This window comes from Parus major, chromosome 1 (assembly GCF_001522545.3).
Source record: "Parus major isolate Abel chromosome 1, Parus_major1.1, whole genome shotgun sequence".
Classification (NCBI taxonomy): Eukaryota; Metazoa; Chordata; class Aves; order Passeriformes; family Paridae; genus Parus; species Parus major.
Genome location: NC_031768.1, coordinates 84,683,696 through 84,706,516, shown reverse-complemented (window position 1 = coordinate 84,706,516; position 22,821 = coordinate 84,683,696). Strand labels below are relative to the sequence as shown.

Here is a 22,821-nt window from a genome sequence, read left to right as displayed (position 1 = left end):
TTCAGCACACAGCAATCATGAAAAGTTTTATTACATACTGCAATCTGTGACTGCTGCAGTCAGGTTATGGTTGTCTTTAATGCACCCCCGTCCCTTCCCATCAACTTTTGCAGCCCATTAGCTACATATCATTGTCCCAGACCCAACAGAGTCCAACAGCAAACCTGACAAACTCTCCTTTGACTCCTACAAAACACTTCTGCAGTCAGGAAAAAGACAGGCAGAAGACAGAACAAGCAGAAGAATTGAACAGAAGACAGCACCCACAGGTGCCCAGAGTGGCATCCAAAAGCTCAGAGTACATTCACACATGCAAAGATCCATGCAGGTCTGACGATCTTTGTTAAGATGATATAACACAAAAGACAATCACAGAATCATTAAGGTTGAAAAAGACTTCTAAGATCAAGTCTGAGCATTAACTCAGCACCATCGTGTTAACCCTGAATCACACTCTCAAGTGCTACATGTCTTGAGAATCATGAAGTTTATGCCTAAACTACAGGCATAAACTGCAGTACAGGCACAGCCCCCTGAGACATTCACCTCACACAGGGACACAGAGGTAGGTGGGACATTCTGACCCTACTGAAGCACACACACAAGCAGAAAAAAAGAGACAACAAAGACCCACAATGTATGTCATTTTTCCTTCCCCTTAAGCATATCATTTCAAACCTGCTGCTCCACACTGAACTCTAAGTTTCTATCAAGCTTCTTGTGTTCTCTTTGCATTCCTTACCAAGACAGACAGATGACTGATTGCTAAAACAGAAAGCAATTAAAAAGTCAGAAAGGCTGAAACCTACGCTACAGTAGATGCCATACAGATAACTATGTCCAATGCATACTAATTGCAGGAGTCAACATGAAAACTCATAAAAGAGCCATCTATAATTCATGCAGTCTGGCAAGAGAGTAGCTGTAAGTTACTCACTACAACTTACAGATGAATAAACTATATTAAACAAAACGGGGAGGAGGAAGATGCTCAGCAACTGCTCTTTCCTCTCTGCCTACTCCCAGAAGGAAATCTCACATTTTTCCAAGACACTAGTATACTTTGTTGGCAGGGTGAGGAAAGGGGGTCTTGCCCACAAAAAAAAGAGAGTCTTAACCTTTAATTGAGTTGATCCCGATTAGAATAAGTGTTTTACCCCTGCACCAGTAACCCTGCATCTTTCCACCCCATGTGTACAAATTGCCTGTGCACAGACACAGTTAAAATCTCCTCCTTCCCCCTCACTCTGCCCTGGTGAGAAAGAGCACAGGCTGTGCCCTGCTCTGCTCAAATACATTGCAAGCAGCAGATTCTCTCCCTGTGTGTCACGCTTCCATGCAAATCCCAGCAGAAAAAGTAACATCAGAGTTTACCAGCTGGGTTTCCACACAGAATGAAAAGACAGTCATTCGTTTTTTATTGCTTTACGTGGGACTAAGTCTCAAACACCAGTCTCACACTGAAGGAAAGGCACCCCACGCATTCCACCTGAAAATGAGGCAAGAGGTGTCCTCTTCCTCCACCCAACAGCAGATGGGACCTGGAACACATGCTATCACAAAAAAGGCAGCTGCAACACACACACCCCGAGGGAGGACAGACCGATCACTGAATTTAGAGGTGATTAAAAAAACCCTCAGAAACTGTAGCATGGAGCTATCTCCCCAACCAGTTACTGCACATCTGAGCTCTGTGTAAATGTGCCAATTAAACCAAAAAAGCCGGCAAAGCACCATCCCAGACCTGACATTTACATGTGAACTACAACAAAAACAAAACAAAAATATAAACAAACAAACAACAAAAACCCAACAAACTAAACAGCAGGTTTGCATAAAGTTCAAATAAATAATTACAAAACAGCAGTGTTTGCTGATGTCTTTTTAGAACTTACCTGTTAGACCCCAGCAGCTGCTGCCAACACCTAAAGATGCAGATGAAATTGCTCAATTAAATGAAAGTATAATCGCTCAACATCAGTACACACATAGAAGAGAATGCATCCACTGCTACAGCACGGGTGGGTGAGTGGGTGTGAGCAGGGGGAAGGGAGACACTCTCATGGCAGATGGCCAACTACCAGTTGCAGTCTTGCTCCACTGCCAGCTTTATTTCCATAGTGCCAGACAAAGGATGACTGACCACTTAAAACTCAACAGGAAAAGCTGGACAATTCCATGGCTTGGAATTTTAAAAGCCAAAAGTCTGGACAGTCCTTTCAAAAAAAAATCCTTTAATTCAACTCCAACAGTTTGGGCTAAATGCAAGAACTGCTTGGTGGGATTCCCTAGTGCAGATTTTGCAGAAGGATGTGGACATCACTACAGTGGGCAGAAGAGCTGCAAAATCTCTCCCTGGGATCCATGCTAACCCATCTTACTGCACAGATATGCTTCTAAAGAAGAACAGACTAATTATAACCACTCGATTCCTAGCAACAGAGTTCTCCTTTCATTCAAGTTAAGGAAGCTTCTTTCTGTTTTGTTTGAAAGAATCAAGGCCCAGTGTTCATCAGCTTCCACTGTGTGGGTCCATGCACGACCACTGTGACGGTAACCCAGGCACACTGAGGGTTTCAGCAGTGCTGAGGCAGGTCAAGCCCTTTTCACCACATTAGGCTTGAATCCAAAACCACAGAGAGGGAATGCCAGCTTAAATTGCCGTGTTTAGACTTGGCTTCAGCTGTTGCACAAATAAATGGCCATGTCAAACAATAACCATTCCACAACCAATGCCAGCTACACCCAAGTACCTGGAACACATGATGAATTGCCCTTACTTGTATTCCAGTACTCAGGCTTGGAGAACTGCTGGGAGATCGGCTCTGGCTGACCCCATCCCTGGGCAGCAGCCTCCTCATTTTGACCAAGCATTTACCCACTTCTAACAGCACTTTTAAACAGCCCAAGAGAAATAAATTGCATCCATATTCTAGGGGAAAAAAAAAATAAATCCAAGCTGTGACAGAAAGCACCAAGAGTATCATTTTTAAAAGCCCTCAGCCCACAAATCATCCTCCTTGTTTCCTCATCTCCAGAAGTGCTGCCTCCCCTCCCCCAGCTACATGCCTGAACAAGCAAGTTGGCTGTTGCAGATGTCAGAACAGGCTCCCTTTTCCAGCACAGCACAGAGCAGCCTTGGCTCCGGTTCTGCTTTTGCTCACAGGAGGGCAGGGCTTCCAACCACACAAGTCAAAGTAGTCGCTGGAGTCGGAACTTGCTGAGCAGGGTGGGAAAAATAAAGGCCTCTTATGTTAAAGTATATCCAAAGCTCATATAAGCAGGTTTCCTGGAGGAAATCTGTGCTCCAGAGGAAATGACTAGATGAGGCATAAAGAGAATATATTAATGCACACAGTTAAACCCACCCCCACTACTCTTGCCTAAGTTACTTGGCTCAGAGTCCTAACTACACATTAACAGCAACAGCAACTGAGAGCAGCCGAATCATTAATCATTCTTCCATTCAAAAGTTTCCAATGCAGAAGATGGACATAGAGCACAGGGCTCAGAATTAAGCCCTGCTATCTCTTAATGTGGAATAAGTCCCAGTCCAACGTAGTCACACTTTAAATACATGCTAGCATTTGCAAAAACTGTACCTTTTTAAATGCAGAAATCTGTCATTTAGCAATGGAGGTGGGGGTAAGAAATATATAAGATGATGGGAACATTGTCAGATTGAGTCAGCAACATCCCATGGGCACAGAGGACACTGCAATGCAGTGGTTAGCAAAAAGCCATAGTACATAAAAAGATGAAAGTTTACATTAACCTGTAAAAGCTGAGTTTTTTTGAGGTGAGAAAACACTAAGACACAGAGACCTCTGCAAGGAGGAAACCAATGTTCTTAAGAGCAAAACTCATTGAACTCCTTTGTTGCTGGGAAAGTAAAGAGCAAGAAGACAAACCAATTATCGTTAGTGAATGAAGCCACCCAAGACCCTCAATTAGACTGAGGGGAAGATGCCACAACAGTTCAGTGCTAATTGGAAATGCAAACATTTATCATCAGAGTAGTTCTTGCTCCTGTGTATAGCTCCATTGTGTTCATTGCAGCTAATGACAGTAGGAAGCCCAGTGCTCCATAGTATTTATGTAATGACTGGCAAAGCTGTCACATTCCCTTAATTGCTAGTCAGGATTTTCATACTGGCAGTAGTTTTCAATTAAATAAAATCACAAAGACTGGTTCGGTTTCATGCTGCTTTGTTAAAAGTTTTGGTTCTTCAAAGCTGGGGAAAGAGGGAGAGTGACTAGTTCTCCAAAGACAGGATAAGCTCTGCATCAAATATGAGAGGTTTCTGTAGACAAACTGAATTTAGAGTCAAGCACCATCAAGTACCCAGTGCTGCAAGAGCTAATTTAATATCAGTAAAGACAAGCAATTTGAGAACTGCACATAAATCTGCTTCAGGTTTGCAATGATTACTCCTTCAAGTACAATACATGAAATGCTCTATGAGCAGTTCACTTACAAGGCAAAATGAAAAAGCCTAAGGTGGCTTACCGTTTCTCTCCTAATTAAACTGTCACAGCAATCTTCTTTGCTACAAGAACATCACCATCATTATATGCCATCTAGCAAACCTCCCTATTCCATCTGCTTTATGATTCCAGAACATACAGGAGGAGCCATAGTGGCAAGGTCTCAGGTCCCTAGACTTCCTTACTTGCACCAAATGCACTGCAGAGCACTATCTAGTCCATTAAGAATCATCATCGTTTAATTTAATGAGCAGCAGTTTGTTTTTAGGAAGCACCATCAAGCCTTTTATCACATCATTTACTCAGATTCCAATCATACTTGCTGCATGTCAGTAGAGAAAGGAAAGCTCTATAGGACTGGCACAAAGGAACTGCTGTTTCTGCAAGATACTACAACCAAGTCTGCATTAGCACTCAGTTAAATAAAGCCCATGAGCCAAGGGAACTATTTTTACTCCACTGAACAAAAGGAAACATAACATCATTTATTACAGTGGCAGGCCCATTTTAAGGCACCATGTAATTAGGAGTAGGAGTTAATTGCAAGGCTAGATATAGCAGGCAAGGTTTTCCTCAACATCTTTGAGCAAGGTTTTTCTGGGGCACAGATCTTTTCACCCTCTGTTCTTGCTACAGTGACCTAAGCAGCTTTCAGTAGGATGCATGGATCTTCACTGCTACCTATTTAAAACTCATTCTTTCTCAAGAAGCAGCAATTCTGCAGCCATAAAACCCAGCCCAGAGGAGACTGACTGAGCTCCCATTCACAGCCCTGTCAGCATCTGAAGCAAGTGACTTGCTTATTTCCATCCAATTCCCAGTGGACAAGCATCTACCTCATACAATTAGTGACAATATGAACTGCAAATTCAGCAGAATTGGGATTTCACTGATGGATGGATTGCCAGTATGCATGTTTTATTCATCTCAAGACTGCTTTGTCAGGTTTGTTGTTTGTCCTCTGTGTACTTAAAATGCTAAAAATCTTTTGATGGTCACTACTCAGCAGACAAGAAGCTCTATAGACAGTGTTGTACCTTTGCTAAGTAATAGCTAAAACTCAACAGATTTCCAAAATGAAGACAACAACCAAAGACAGATGCTCTAGGAAATTATATGAGTTAAGGCATTTTGTTCAATACAGTATCCCTCTCACTGCTTTAAATCACCTTGCTCAAGATCTACAGCTATTTCCTCCTAAGGCCACCAGCATAAGAATTAGGAGAGCACAGCATGCAGCCAGTCCAGGTGCAGTTTTCTGATCTCCCTCCATCCTCCCAATTAAGAGTCAAGAATGCTCACAGCATGCAGTCATAGAGCTATGGTACCTATTCACAACCCAAAGCTTTCTTAATTTTACTGGCCATACAAACCCAGCACCCACCCCATGTTACCTGATCAAACTCCCGCTCTCCTATCCAGGGCAAGAGAGTATAAAATGATACTTTAAATTTAAGATGTATATTTAAAATTTAAATATGTAACTAGCACACCATATTTTCACCTCTCACCTTTACAGTAACAGCTCTGTTTGCTAAAAACACTCAAGACACAAACAGGGCGGTCAGTTTTGGAAACAGCTATTGCACAGTGCTCAAGAAATCCCAGGTTTGGTCCTTAAGCATACCCAGGAGCAATGCATGGGGATGCACTTCCCAAACCAATTTTCCCCCCTTGACTTTATGTCATTTACACTTGTCTCAGGTAAGCACTGCCTGCCTCTTTACTAACAATTCATACACATATTGTGTCACAGCCTGTCACTCCATCTCTCCTGTTCTTACATTCCTTGCAGAGGGGTACAGTGAAGTAATATACAATTGCTGTGGGAAAGGAGATCCTCCAAATCAATCCACAACAGAGCACAGCCTGATGGCTTAAGTGAACTGTCTCCTTTGCAAGTATGAGGTTGCTTCTTCCACTCTGTCCAGTGTTTCCTGTGGCCCAAGTTTTCATAGAATCATAGAAAAGGCTTGGGTTGGAAGGGACTTTAAAAATTAAAACCTCAAGTCCAGCCCCTCTGCCATGTGCAGCAATTCTTCCCAGCAGATCATGTTGCTCAGGGCCCCATCAACTTTTTGTTCCATTCCTGGTTATTCTTGTACTGCTGGTATTTGCAGGTGCTGATTCACAGCCTCCCAACATGCGCACGTTCGGCTGCTTTTATTTTTAAGAAAAATCTCTTCAGGCTGGAAATAACTTGTTTTCCTGTGAGCACTCTTCAATGCACATCTAGTTTTATCTGAGGAGCTTAAATATTCTACATTGACAAAAGTTTTGTCAGTCTCTGGTACTCCATTAGAATGTTATAAAACAGACATCTAAACTTGTGGCCTGTTACTTTGTAAGGTCCCTTTTAGCTTTAAAAATAGAAGTTGGATTTGAGCCTAATATATATTCTTTAAACCTACAGCATGGTTTGAATTTACATCTCCCACAGCTGAAACTTCCCCAAAGGGTTTCAATTAGTAAAGATAATTAAAAATCTGCAAAAAGATAATGCTTTATTTCTGACAAAATTTAATCAAGACACATTAAATAGAAGTAGTCAAAGCCCAAACCATGACTTTTTAAAATGGGCTCTCAAAAAGTTGTCCTAAGCAAATAAGCCCATAATTCTGTCATTTTAGTATCTTGTGTTGTCAGCAGACAGCTTCCAGCATAGATCTGAAATGATGTATTGTCTCCAACCCCTGGTTCACTGGCTCCTAACCTTTTCTTCCCCAGAGCATCTGTGCTCTGGGTACTTCCCTGGAGAGTCATTAACTGCTTCTTCCTCAAAGGCTGAGATTATTGGCATTTTTCTCCAACTACATTTCTAACTATTTAAAAGACCTGTCAGGACAGAGAAGTAAATACATACCAAAAAATAACAATTCATCAAACTCTCTGTAGAGACATCACAGTAAAGGGAAAACCTAAGTTTTGGCTAATGCCTTTAAAGACCTTTCTCTGTCTTGCATGCCTGTAAATTATTTACATAGCATTCCACACCCTCTTTTAATGCCAGCATCCCAAGGGAGAAGGTGGATTAGAATATTGGTATCTTTAATTTAGAAGGCAATTAGACCAACAATAACAAACCAGAGCTGTATGTATGCTCAAAACAATCTAGTTAGAATTCTATTTTAATTAAAAATCAGTAAAACAATCCCATTATGCTGAGAATTGCTTTAGGCATGGTTCCAACCCAGCACATCTTTTTATTTAGTATTTTACTTCCACACAGAGAAAGTGATTGAAATAACACTGTAGACTACCATAATGGTCCTTTCTGTACAGCAAATTCCTGTTCCAGCTAGAGAGCTTGGGAAGATACAGAAATAAATGTTCCAATGTCAGTCAACCACTTGGTAATCCACTTAATAAAAGAAACAAAAACATCTGCTAAAATAAAAGCAGCCTACATCTCAAGCCACTGTGACCAGCAGGTAGAGGAAGGGGATTCTCTACTTCTGCTCCACTCTGGAGAGACCCCACCTGGAGGGCTGCATCCAGCTCTGGGGACCTCAGTGTAAGAGGGACATGGACCTGCTGGAACAAAACTAGAAGAGACCAGAAAGATGCTCAGAGGGCCAGAGGACCTCTGCTATGCCCACAGGCTAAGACAGCTGGGATCATTCAGCCTGGAGAAGAGAAGGCTCCACAGAGATTTTGAAGAGCACCTTCCAGTATCTAAAGGGGCTACAACAGAGCTGGAGAAGGAGTTTGGACCAGGGCATGGAGTTACAGGACAAGGAGGAATGACCATAAGGCAGAGCATGTTTAGATTAGATACTAGGAATAAATACTTTCCTGTGAGGGTGGTGAGGCACCAAAACAGGCTGCCCAAGAAGCTGTGGATATCACATCCTTGCAAGTCTTCAAGACCAGGTTGGATGGGGCTTTGAGCAACCTGGCACGGTAGAGGGTAGTCCCCATGGAAAGGGGTTAAAATTGGATGATCATTGGGGTCTCTCCCAACAGAAACCATTCTAGGAGTCTGAGGAAAGTGGATTTCACAGTCTTCATCCCACTGCCTGCAAGCCCCACCTCAAAGGTCACCTAATTCCTCATATTTCCCCCTTTTGCCTCCTTTGTCCTTGTCCCCGCTTTGCCTCCTCTGCTATAGCTGCGCAATTTGCATTGTTTTGTTTTTAAAAACAGAAAATAAATATTTCCAATATCATCTTTCATTTCTGGATTTGTTCTTACATGGTCTGTGGGGCCTTGCTGCATAACAAGCATTTTATCCACAGAAAAGACGAGCAGCACAGCTAAATTACCTGAGCCAGTTACCTGCCTGCATCACTGACTGAACTGGAGAAGGGGGCAGAAGGAGCAGGGCAGAGGTCTGTCCTACAGAAGAGAGTGTGGATCTATAAACATGTATATCCACACACATACACACACATTTACATGTGCATGTGTCTATAACTTGCACCACCCAAGTTAACTCACTTATTTTGTTTACTCCCAGACAGTGAGTATGCATCTTGTGATATAACCATTTATAAAACAGTTATCCTCAAGTGAAAGTACTGAAAAGAAAAACAGTTGTGGAAAGTTATTTTGCACAGACTGCTCTAAATTAATGTAACTTGGTATTGCACATTGCCCAATTGCTTCTGTAAGCATTCATACACCGGATCTTTTTTCTATTAACTGGAATCTATATTAAATTATAAAATAAATAAACCTATTCTCCAGAGGCATGTAAACGAGGTTGTTGCCGAGATCCATGCTGCCCTAATGCACATCAACAACTACTACCCACAATACTGAAATGTATTTGGGAATTAAATGAGGGGAAAAAAAACAAAGACACTTCTTGAGGCCATTTCCCCTTCCAAGACACTTGAGGGAGGGAGGGCCCAGCAGCTTAGCAAAGGTTAACCTCACCAATTCCCTCCAGGCTTGTGCTGAAGAAAGAAGAGATTCAAGGTCTTGAAATTCCAGAAGCAGAAATCCTTGTTTGCAGCCATTTTATTCTACCAAATCAACACACAGAAGACAGTGATGGGTCCTCAGACATCATCTTTACCACTCCTTATCCTGCTGAGCTTTCCAGTCTGCCAAACTCAATCTTCCAATACCTCTGGCTTCTTGGGAAGTAGAGAAGATGTTGTCAACAGACAAAGGTAATAAAGTTCCTGAACCACCTGGAGTATTGTCCCATTATTTATTTTTAGCATTTGAACGTAGAAGTCCAAGGAACTGATGGGTAGAACCAGGTTTTGATCATCTTGGCATTTTGTACTAAGACTAAACTTCACTGTGAAGCCCTCTTGCCTCTCCAAATATAATTGGGAAATAAGATAGTATGGTTTTGGGGTGGTGAATGTGTACATGATTATGAAGAACTGGAAAGGTTTTCCTTATTACACGTTTTCCACGGATTTAAACTTTGAAAAAGTCTGCCTGAAGAGACAGAAGCACATTTCTTGCTGCCAGGACAGCAAGGTAGACCCACAGTAGTCTCCATGACTGCGTAACAGTGGTGGACAAATGACCCTTACACGCCTAAAAAAAATCAATACAAAGCAACAAAGTCTTAGTCAGACCTGAGAAATTCTTACAGGACACAAGTCAGGAAGCCAGAACAACTTGGCTTTGCATGCCTGCAGGATTAAACACAGCTATCTGACACCATGCCACGGTCCTGCAGGATCAGGATCACCACTGGGCTACAGCCTGGTGGTCACCAGAGCCAAAGCCCATCCCACCTACACACACAAGCCCAGCACGGAATATTGCGTCATGAGTCCACAGGACCATATGGCAGGAGCACCTCTGAAGGCGGAATCAGGCAGCCATGCGAGCGGCAAGCTGACAGAAGAGGTAATATTTGCTCTGAACCTTTTCTGTATCATTAGTGCTTGTGCTAATTACGATAACCAACAGCAGCAGTCACTCTGATGGGAGGGCTGAACAGGAGTGACGCAGCTGTCAACTCCATTCAAAGAACTAAACCCTTAAAAGTTCATCGTTTTGGGGGCAGAACAGAATCCATACAGCAAGATGCACAGGATTGCAGATTTTTTAGGGCAGAAAGCTTCAGAGAGCAAGTACAGCTGACGCAGATGTTAAAAAACTAAGTGCGTTTGCCTGTTTCTCAGGGGGATTTAAACAGCAGGTGAGTGGGGCTGGTCCATGGGACATGACCCTTTTTTATTTCAGCTATTTAGATGCAAATTGTTCCCCCTTCCTCCCCCTCTCAACACCATCTGTTAGCCCAGAGGTTTAGACTGTGCCTAGGATGTCGGTTTTGGGGGAGGGGATATAGATAAAGCATTGAGAGAATTTCAGTTGATGCTTCTATTTCCTCAAGGGCACAGTTCTGGAGAGAAAAAGAAAAATCACTTTGCAATACTATAATAAAATAACAATAGGATTTTCCCCTCATTCTACTGTATTTTTTTCCTGACCTCGTGGATTTCCTGTCCTAAAAAGAATTCCTTGTCCAGCTTTTGGCCAACAAGCCACATTATATAGTGACATTTATAGCACGTTGCTATGGTGTTAGCAAAGGGCATGAGCTGGTATTGCACAAAGTACCAGAGATTCAAGGAATTAAATTCCTAAATAATAATAATGAAGTCCTTCACTACAAGGCACAGTATTTAATGTTCTGTTAGTGCTAGTGAAGCTGTCTCATCTCTGACTTTCCTAAGTGAACAGCGATGGATTTTCAAGAACTGTTGAGAGATTTGATTCATTAAACACTTCACCCAGGACTCTACATTCTTTATAAAGGAAAGACTAAGGGTGACAGCAGAGAGTCCACTTTAAGGAAGTTTGAAGATGATGCACTATTGGAAGTGGTGGCTAACAGACCAGGTAGGTGTGCTGCCACTCAGAGGGATGTGGACAGGCTGCAGAAATGGGCCAACACCAACTTTTGCACTTCAACAATGGAAAATGCAAAGCCCTGTTGCTCAGGAGCCAAGAGGCAGAAAGGAAGCAGAAAAAGCAGAGCAAGACCTGAGATTCCTGGTGGACCATGAGCCTCCAAACCACCTTTGTAGCAAATAAGGTCAACAGCATGTGGGCTCTATTAGGAAAAACAACTTCCAGCAGGTCAAGGGACGGGATCCTTCCCCTCTGCTCAGGGCTGGTGAGACAAATCTGGAGTGCTGGGAAAAGTGCTTCCTTCCCCAGCAGAAGAGAGACGTAGATATACTGCTGAGAGTCTAGCAAAGGTCCACAAAGATATTTAAGGGACTAGAGTATCTGGCATATAAGGAGAGATTGAAGGAGCTGGCCTTTTCTTCAGCCTGCAGAAGAAAAAGTTCAGAGGGCTCTTATCAATGTGCATAAATACCTGACAAAGGTGTAAAGAAGATGGAACCAGGCTCCTCTCTTGGTGGTATCCAGCAACAGGACAAGGAGTCAATGGGCACAAACTGAAATACAGGAAATTCCATTTAGCTGTAAGAACAAACCCCACAATAAAAACACAGCTTTTTTCTGGGTGGGGATGTGGGGAGACAGACACTAAACCACAGAACCCTGAAAACCACAGATTGCTTAGGAAAGTAATGGGAATTTCCATCCTTGGGCATGCTCAAAACCCCACTGGACATGCCACTGAGCAGACTGTTTCAGCTGCCACCACATTAGGTGGGGAATTGGACTACACTATCCATACAGAGGTTCCTGCCAACCTGCAATTACAAGCCACACAAACTGAGGCTTTAAAGGAGAGAGATACACAACATCATTCAAACTACTTGCCTGAAGCACATTTTTACTCCTCAATATCCAAGCCCCCAGTTTAGTGATGAAGACAAAAGTGGTCATGACAACCTTGAGCAGAAAAATCTGTACAAGTGTTGAGATTAGTACCATAACACCCTCATGAATTTTAGTGTGTGGAGTACAGTCCCAGTACTTAAGAGATGCCAGCTCTTGTCCCAGTTCTCAGAGACCTCATTTGTGATCTTGGAGGTACAAGATGGGGAGAAAGCCAAAGTACTTCTTGTCTGCTCAGCCCTCCTCCTATCAGCCAATCACCTCTTTAAAGGAAAAGCAATTCAGGTAGTTAGAGAGCACGAGAAGAATCCCTTCCAGGAGCTTCTGCAACTTCAGTTTGCACAAGAAAAATTCTCAGGAAGAAAAAAAAAAAAGAGGAAAAGAAAAAGAGAGCTATGTACACAATCCTGATGGGGAACTCAGAGGTAAAGGGGGGCATGGAAGGATTTGAAAACCCTTCTTCCCCCTTGGAGTCCCAGTGATGGGGTAGAAGACATCTGCTGACCTTGAAATATGAATAGGCAGTGACCACCTAAAGGGAAATGGGCAAGAAGAACAACACAGTGTGGGCTTCAGAGCCTCAGCTTCAACTGAGCAAGTTCTTGGGGTGCCCTTGCATAACACTTGAGGCTGACACCAAATTGGGTTCAGTCAGACTTTAATGGTGATGCTTCACTGAGCTGCCAGGAAAGAAGCTCTTCAGCTGGGAAGACCTTCTGCCAGACAAGTTTTGCACAGCAACATTTTCTGAATAGATTTGGGTCTTTTTCTTTTCTTACTGTTGAGATGCTGCTTGATTTTAAGTGTTGCCAACACAAACACAATGTCTTCCCTCTTTCTTGTACAGAGGCAAAGCCAGAACAACATATGATCTCAGTTATTTGGTGATAGTCAGGAACTTCAGGTACCTACTTGCAGACTATTGACTTCTAAAATACATTTAATTCAATTTTGCTGGAAAGCAATATACTGACAAAAATTGCAGGCATTTCATAGAAACATTCCTTAAAAAGAAATAAAAATCAGTTATCTGAGCTAACAGAATTTCAATAAATTTGTGCTGGTGTTTTGAACAAATTTAAAGTTTTCAGTTTAAAATACATGGGGTTATATATTTTGAAAAAAAATTATTTACAAAAAGTAGAGTTTTCAGAACATCAATGTTTCCCCTACAGAATGAATAGAAAATCTTCTTCATACACTGCTCTAAATCACCAGCTAATTTCTGTTTCCAGATCTCTGGCATTTAACCAGCACTACTGAGAATCTAAAGAACAGTTACTGGAAATGTTTTTGGTTAACCAACTTCTTGTTCACAAATCTCAGCACATGTACAAACTTTAAGGGCTGCAATCCTGCAGCTTGATCTCTAGTACAAGACGGAGGCATCAAGTCTCAGTCTCCTTGACTTTTAAAGGACAGAAAGGTCATCTGTAATAGCTATGGGGTACTCGGCCTTGATGCCAGCAAGCCACCCACTGAAAACAGTGGGAGTTTAGCCCAAATTAGGATTTCAGGATTTATCCCTGTAACACCTCCCACACAGTACTACCTGACAGCTTCTGAAAACTGGCAAAATGTGAGGGACATGCCAACACCATCCCAGATGAGGTTTCCAAGGGTGTGTTTTGTAACAATTGAATTCAACCAACACCAGTTTGCATATGCACATATTCTCAAAACTCCAAGGGGGTTTAGCATACTGATTGTAAAAGCACAGTGGCTAGAAACACCTCTCTGACAGCTACTCAATGCCAAACAAACCACACTTTTAGAGGAGGAAAAAACACCAACCCCAAACCACAAAGCAGTTGCATCCAGGATATCATTTAACTTGTGCAATAGTACCCCCACCTTCAGATGCTTTTCTAGAACATTTTTCCAACACCCAAATCCCCATCTTTTCCCACCCAATATCTCCAGAACTGCCCTAAAATAGTCACTGCCACCCCTAATATGACCTGGGACAAGGTGGATGGGCTTACAGCCAGAAGGCACCAAGGTCTAAGAGGCCAGTTTCTGCCCACTCAGTGCCTCTGAACCCAAATCTAATGGTATTGATGCTCAGGAAACCAGTTTACCGCTGGCTGATGAGCTTTCCCATCCTTGTCCCACTCTTAACTATGCAAATATTGAGCAGGTAAGTATGTGCCAGAGCTGAGTGTTTCTCCTGAGGGAAACATGTCTGTGAGCCCTGTTCAACCCAATCGGGCCTTGATCCTGTGGGGAGCTGAGCAACAAGGAACACAGGTATTCCAGGGGCCAAAGGCTTTGTACAGTATCGCTGCTCTGAATGGGGGGGCCTGGGTCTTGCCCAAACTGATGCTCCTGGTTTACAGGCAACAGCATAGGGTCTTGTAGCACCTAATTCTTAAAAAGATCCTTCATTTGGATCCCTGGAGGCAGCAGGGACCCACAAGACAGGGTCAACATGCAATGTTGGTGCAAGTCAGGCCATAACAGATGCACCAACTGAAATACAATAGGTAAGATGAGCAGCCTCTTTAGCTATCACAGCATCTCCCTGACAGCAACCAACAGAAAATAACCCAAACAAATGATAAAAGAAGAGTTTAAAAGACAGTCAAGGACAATGGGGCTTTCAGAGACTGAAACGTGACTCATTTTGGATCCAGAGCACAGCTAAGTAGACACGTTGCTGAAGAAACAAGACAGGTTCCACTCTAAAAGCAGCAATTAGTTATCAAATGACAGAAGACTTCCAGAGGGTGTTCAGGATGCTTGCATTTTTCCCTGAAACTAGTCATTTTTAAGAGGATCCAAATGCAGGAAAAGGAAAGAAGTCTGACTCAAAGGAAAAAAAAAAACAAAACTCAAACCAAATAGCAAAAAAACCCAAAACCCCATAGCTGTCATACTTATGACTTACATTCTCTAGAAAGGAAGTCTTTGGAGCAGCAAAAGCCTCGCTGCCCTTCACTTCACAAACCCTTGATATCATAGTCACATTTTTAAAATATTACCTTCTTGAATGATGCAGATTAAAAGGCGTAAGTAATTCTCTGACATACTATTGAAAACCACGCATCAGCACGAAACAGCATTTATCACATTCAAGGCCATTAAACTATTACTTACAGTGCAATAAATTGTATCCAAGCAGATACCACTGTCACTGCTGAGCACAAAACTGAGGAAATTCCTCATCACTGGCCCCTGGGGCTTGAGTGAGAGAAGCTGAACTGCTCCTGCTTGGAGCAGGGTTTTGTCCTGCAGAAACACTGCAGTATCTCAGCTAACACAGCAATTGTCCTGTCATTATCATGCACACTTTATAGTAAAAAAGGGAAACAAAAGGGACCTTTCACTTCAAAAGTAGTTTTTAAGGCAAAAACAGAGGAAAGCTTTTCAAATGATGACTGTGAAAGGACAAGGAGAGAAGATCATGCGTTTTTATGGGTCAGTAAAGCACTGCTGAAACAAATGTGGCAGGCAATGGTCATGGGAGACCAGGGTTCATTTGCCACCCCAAAAGTGGGTTTATTTTCACAAGAGCTAGTGCACTTGTCAAGCACTCAGACACAGCTCCAAACAAGAAGGCAGCCTGACAAGACAGAACAAGACACCCAGCTGGCTCCACAGTCTAGACAAAAACTTGCTTCTCTGAAGCTTTTATATTTTCCCTTCCTCTTCCAGAGTTAAAATTGCAATGGTATCAGTTCCTTTCCCAAATGGAAAGCCCTCTGAGAGCAAACCTGATTTTGAAGCTTTCTAGCAACTACCCAGATCAGGCCACCAGAGCTTGCTGCTTATGTGTCTGAGTTCAGGGCATCCACAGGGTAGTCTTGGGATCAGAGCAGAGCTACAGTTGGATGCTCTCCAGAGGTATTTTAGGAGAACAGCATCAAATTGCCACACAAACACAATTGCCAAGTTTCCATCTACTGTTTCAGCAATTTGCTTGACACGTTAAATTTCACAGGAGAGAGTGGTAGAGTAATATGTTGGTTTTATTAATATGTCCAAATTCCCTAGCACAGCACTCATATCTTTGGTATGGTGCAGGATTCTTTCAGGTTCTGCTTTTGATAACAGAAAGCATTACAAATTCTTCATGCCACCTCAAAAAAATATTTGGATAGACTGAGCTTAGGACAGTCGTTGAGAAAGGTACAAAGCAATATTCTTAAATTACCTATTTAAACTACCCATCAAAATCTACAAATTTGGAGCAGAGAATTTTGGTCCTCTGCTTTCTTTTCAGAAGTCCATTCAGAAAGCCTGTTGAGCATCTGGTCACTTCTTTACCTACCTCTTTCAATTCCTGTAGCCCACAAAGAGGTAACTCATCTGGGAAAAAAATATTTCCTTGCCTTCTACCCCACAGAATTTAAGAGAGCTCAAATTCTGACCCCTTTTGAAAACACTGCCCAAGATCAGCATGTTTCTATGCTCCCATCACCAACTCATTGTCCACCCAGCTCTTGCCCATTGCACCTCTCCATTTCCAAGCTTACAGACTTCTCACAGCATTCCAGAGAACACCCTGAGATCAGCTGAATGCATCACTATGCATTTGGATCATCTGTTAAACCCACAAGGCAACCACTGTCAGAAGAGCCTTAAAGAGTGGAGAGTGTGTGTATGACTTCCTCATCACCATTTCTTTTAAAAAATATTTCAGTCCCAATTCCCACAGAACCAGAATGTCACCTAAAGAGGACAGTTTGCCTTCAGAGCTACATGAGAATTCAGGTCTTCAAGCAAAGCTGAGCTATCCAAAAACCAGGCTGCTCATACATCTAGTTTCCATTATGGAGAAGTACAGTATCATTTGTTAGACTCTGCACATGTGAGCTGTTCCTCTTCAACATTTCAGAGCAAAGAAGTGAGTAAAGTTTTAACCTGAAAAGTGAGAAGAGATTACAGACCTCTAAAAAAATTACAAAAGCCATGTCATTCTGTAACACTTCACAAGAAGTGGCCTCTACCTGCAGGAGTCTGTCATTTGGATTATTAATTTTTTAAACATGAAGGGGCTGTATCCCAACACTGACTTTCAATCCTTAGAGTGTTTTAGTCTGGAGATGATTTACCACAGGAAAAAAAATCAAGTTAAAGAGTGCAGCAAGTGGCTTCAAACCTTTTTAGCAGGTATATGATTTCAAGCACTAGTTTGATATTAGGTTGACCATCCAAAGACACAGGAAGCACCAACTCTAAGCCAGAGATGGAGCAAGTCCCAACTTACAGTCATACAGAGGCAAAAAAAATTTCCATTTTATTCTCACCAGCTCTCTCAAGTTCTCTTCTTTCTTGAATCCTTGGAGAAGGGCATTTTTCCTGCTCTATTCCACTTCACATGGGCTTCCATGTAAGTTGAAATTCCACCTTTCACATTACTTTTTGACATAATCTTCACACAGGAAAATAGATTTTAAAGAGAGCTTGAGCTTGTAAACACTGCACCTTCCTACTCCACAAGTCAGACAAAGTGCTCCAAAATCATACTCTGTGTAGTAACAGAAATTAAGATTTTACCAGTTTCCTCAGAGCTCTGCAGAGGCTAAGGAAAATAATTTAATTTTTCAAGTCACAAACACCACTGGCCCCATCAGCCTCACAGATTCAAGAGTGGTTTTACAGAGTGGGTCATGCTTCTGCAGGAAATCTCCAAGCCCTGAGCAAGAACAATGCTGGCCAGAGCTGTGACAATGCAAAAGTGACAAGCATCACTTGAGCTGGTGACAATCTGGTCAACAGTTACTGCTTACAGACCCATGAGAGCTCCATTAGCAATATTATAGAAAATATTTTTGTAGAAATCCACTCTCAGGCACAAAGGTACAGCACAAAGCTCTCAAGAACTACTTTGCTTGCTCTTGTACTAATGAGAGAAAGCCACAGCAGCACAGACTTCAGCTTAAGCATGAGCCACACATGAACACTGTGGTCTTTCAGTACCCAAATGCTGTCTACAAGAAATCTGGAGGGGAAGTGCTTACAAGGGCATGCAGGAAGTGATAAGAGGAAAAGGCTTCAAACTGACAGAAGGGAGGTTTAGATTTGATATTAGGTAGAAATTCTCTACTGTGAGAGTGGTGAGGCACTGGCACAGGTTGCCCAGAGAGGCTGTGGATACCCCATCCTTGGGAGTGTTCAAGGCCAGGTTGGATGAGGCTTTGACCAACCTGGTCTGGTGAAAGTTTTCCCTGACCATGGCAGGGGGATGGAATGAGCTGATCTATGAGGTCCCTTCCCACCCAAACCATTCTATGATAGATACCCTGGTTCCAAGGCAGCTTAACCTGGTTAAGCCATGACACTGCCCATGCTCCAAATACACCTCCAATGGCAGTGAAGACTGAGCTACAAAGACAAGCACAAAGCCAGGTGACAAAGATTTCAACATAAGAACACAGTTTCAACAGATATTCAAGCACAGCCCCAGTTTCCTCTAAAAATGAAAGGCTTCAGTGAGATAACTCAAGCAATTAAACCTACACAAACCCTTGAGTCATTTGCTGGGTCAAGATCCAGCTGATTCCAAGAATCTGTATGCAGGCTGCTTACCCAGAAATTAACCTACTGCCTCACAAAGTGTTGCTTAATTTAGAAGAGTGATTACTTACAGCACCTGCTGCTAGCCTCACAGCCCCATACACCAGCTTCTCCAAAATTAATGCTAAGTCTTCTAAAATTATTTACATAAGTAATTAAGGAAAGAACTAAAAAAACTGTGCTAAATGTAAAACACAACAATCAGCTGGGTTATCATCAGCAATTGAAACTGTAATTTCCAAAGTAAATACTGTGAGTTAAGGCAGTTTGAGCTGAAGTTGCACAGCCAGTCCTTGTGGCAGACTCCTTCCCTCAGCTGGGAATAAACAGCAAATACTGCACAGGAGACACACACCAAATTGTGTACGTACATGACACACCATCTCAGAAGCAGCCCTTTACAAAATAGGTGTCCTGGCTTTAAATACACATTATCTGCAGACTTTAAATACACATTATCTGCAGGCTTTAAATCTAAAGTCGGCTCATAAAATTTCAGGACTTTTTTCTAAATTTTAAGCACTGCACAGAAAACCATTCATATACATGCAAGCAAAGAGCTTCTAGCAGTAGCTGAGGGCTGAAATCAGCCCGCAATGGAGAAAGGGAGAGAAGAAAGGAGGACCAAAGAGCAGCTGGATTCCCAAGCCTTAGCCCTTCTCTAGAAGTTTCTGTTCACATCTACAGATAGAGACTCAAAATAAGTAAGCAGGCCCCAACAGGATGGATCCAGGAACGCCAAGGGAGCTGGAGGATGCCACTGTGAGGCCAAGCTCAGTAAATTTTTGATCAATCATGTCAGCTGGCAGAAGGGCCCACAGACTGGTGGAAAGCAAATGTCAATCCTGATGTTCCAGAAGACCCAGGGAAACACAGATGGGCCCACAGGAACCTCATGAAGTTCAACAAGAAGAAACACGAAGTTCTGCACTCAGGGAGGAACAACCACAGGCATCTACACGTGCTGAGGGTCACCCAGATGGAAAACACTGGCAGAAAAAGTCCTGGGGATCCTGGTTGTCACCAAGCTGAGCATGAGCTAGCAATGGCTCCTTGCAGCCAATAGGGCAAATGGTATCCTGGGCTGCATTAGTCCAAGAATTGCCAGCAGGTTCGAGGCAGATGATCCTTCCCCTCTCCTCAGCACTGGTGAAGGCACACCTGGAGTGCTGGGTCCAGTTCTGGGCTTTCCTGTACAAGAGAGAGTCCAGCAAAGAGCCACAGAGATGCTGAGGGGAGCATCTCTTCAATGATGAAAGGCCGAGAGAGCTGGGAGTGTTCAGCCAAGAGAAGAGCAGGCTCAGGGGGATCTTGTCAATAAATACCTGCAGAGAGGATGCAAAGCAGACAGAACCAGGCTCTTGTCAGTGATGCCCAGTGCCAGAGGCCACAGGCACAAACTGAAAGGCAGAGGGCCCCTCCAAACATCAGGAAACACTTTCTCACTGTGAAAGTGACCAAGCACTAACACAGGCTGGCCCAGAAAGGTGATGGAGTCTCCATCCTTGGAGATATTCAAATGCTGTCTGGGCATAGTCCTGGGTAACTGGCTGAGGGTGGCCTTGCTTGATAACAGCAGGTTGGGCCAGATGACCTCTGGAGTTCCCTTCTCACCTCAGCTAGACTATGGTTCTGTGGAGACATGTACCTAAAGGTGTACAGGCATCAAGAAGAACCCTTCCAAGAGGCAATGCAAACTTTTATCTCAATTTTAACTGCTGAATGCATATTTTTATTCTGCTTCAAAAACAGTGATATTTCAGTAATGGTTGCTGAGATGTTGCTTGCTTCTTTCCAGGAGAAGGGGTTCAGAATTAGAGATGTAACCCTTTACCACACAGGTCTGCCTCAGAGAAGAGTCAGGCCACTGGCTTGTGTGCACACAAATTGGAAGCAATCCACATTTGGGGGCTTATTTCTTTTCCTAATCAAGACCAAGTTTATTTGCAAAAATTCAGCTGGGATCTTAAAACCCACCTCCATGCACTCAGAAAGACTTTTTCAGCAGATTGAAAACCTCCAACAGTCTATGCCTGCTTCCTCCCCTGACCCATATATATCAAACTCTAAAAGCCACAAGCAGCCTATAGAGAAAAGTTTGCCTTTTAGGAGACAGAACAAAGAACATAACATTCCTGTCTGAGTGCAACAAAAACAGTTTGAACAAGATTTCAAAAGGTCACAGTCATTACAGCCTCCCAGAACTAGAGACACCCAGTTGCAATTCAAGCTACACAGCTCATCTCTTTCAAGCCCAAAAGCTTGGCTAAGTTTGCAGGTCTTTTGGGGACACTAAGCAAAGTACCGGAGTGCCTCAGCTCCAGACACCGGCTGGCTCAGAAGCCAAAGCAAGCAAAGTAAAACTCAAAGCACTGAGGCTTAGGAGAACTGTGTGGGCAAAATCTGACTTCATCCATTGCTTTGCAGCTGTGTAGCAGGCCCAGAAATCATCACACTTCATATTATTCCTTATGGTGTTCTTATTTCCTTGCTTATGGCTTATGTATTGAAGCATCTTCTAATCTGTACAGCTTTCCAAAAGAACCCTCTATCTGCTGTTTCACTGCACAATGAATTAATGAAGGTTTGATATAAATAAATAGCCTGAAATTATTTTGGAAGAGAAAATGCACAAGCGTTTCTCCAGAAAAGCATACAACTCCTCCTTCCCCCGCCCTCTTGGCCAGCTCTGCCTATATAAGAGGCTCATAAAATTTCAGGACTTTTTTCTAAATTTTAAGCACTGCACAGAAAACCATTCATACATAAAACACTACTCAGTGATAAAATGTTACTATTGTGGGTGAAACAACTTCTGATGTTTCAGAATACCTGAAAGTCCACAGTAACTCCACTACCCTTCTGTAAACTGAGGAGAAAGCTAGAGTGATTTGAGAAAGGTCACACAGGTTTACAGCAGAGAAGAAACACATCTTCCAGGCTTCTGTCTTGTTCTGGTTCTGCACCTGCAACCCTCCAACCCTCTGCTAATTTTGCAAGGCATGGAGCAGGGACCTGCTGCTGGAAAAGGCTGCCAGGCAGAAGCTGCTGGGGCTGGTACCACACTCAGAATGGAAACAGCTCAGAGCAGGAGGAACTGGCAGTGCTCTGCCATCCTTATCCATCTTCTGTGCAACTTTCCCAATCAGAGACATTGGCACTGCTCACTCTCTTTTGCCTTTCCACCTGAATGAGCCTCACAGATTTGTTCTTGTTTTAAACTACCAAGAGATTACAACACTTTACCCTACTCCCTATAGGGCACAAGTTGCATAAAGCAGAGATTTGGATCATTGCTCCTGGAACAGTTTATAGTGTTCTTGTTCCAACCACCTATGCCAGGAATGGAATTCTCATGCCACAGAATCATAGAGTCATTAAGGTTGAAAAAAAATCATCAAGCCCAACTACCAGCCCAGCACCACCACCATATTCTCCATTAAACCAAGTCCTCAAGTGCCATAGTTACACATTTTCTGAACACTTCTAGGGATGGTGACTCCACCACTTCCTTAAGCAGTCTGTTCCAATGATTTACAACCCTGTTGTGAAAAAAAACCAAAAACTAATATCTAATCAAAACCTCCCTGGCATATCTTGAGGCCATTTCCTTGTGTTCAAGTGAAGGAAATGGTCAGGCCTCTTTCTCTGGAAAAACATTTCACCATCAGACATTTCTCTACAGCTTCTGCACTCTGAGTGCTTAAAGTCCTCAGCACATCCCCTCAGACCGACACGACTGGCATTGACCTTGCTCCCCACTTCCCTCACCTCACACCAGGCTGAATCTGTTGACCTCCACTTGAAGCACATGCTCCAACCTATGAACTCACCCCAAAGCAAAGCACATCCAAGCTGTGACATGACCATCACATTCCTTTCCCTCTAGAGTGCATTCATTTAATGTTGCTCTGCTGAACAGCTGAAGGACATCTATTCCCACACGCTTATCTTTGCCCCACCTCCTTGCTCATTTGTTTCCTCCTTCCCCAGGAGATTGGTGGCAGACACCACCTGGGGCTGCAAAGCCCTAACATCACCAGTTAATTCCCATCAATTTTAACTCCTAAACACTTT

At 42.9% G+C, this 22,821-nt stretch overlaps 1 protein-coding gene across 9 annotated transcripts in view; it reads right to left on the bottom strand.

The window, feature by feature from the left end:
* The window catches only part of PAK1 (p21 (RAC1) activated kinase 1), a 74,558-nt gene that overhangs the window by 35,457 nt on the left and 16,280 nt on the right, over positions 1-22,821 (bottom strand). For 2 of the 9 annotated variants that reach the window (XM_015618362.3, XM_015618355.2), the window contains exon 2: positions 11,792-11,873. The exons of 6 other annotated variants lie outside the window; for them this stretch is intronic. The gene's annotated coding sequence lies outside the window, so the exon portion shown is untranslated. Of the gene's footprint in view, positions 1-1,895; positions 2,350-11,791; positions 11,874-22,821 lie in introns of those variants that run through there. One more of the 9 variants, XM_015618405.3, reaches the window with a different exon arrangement.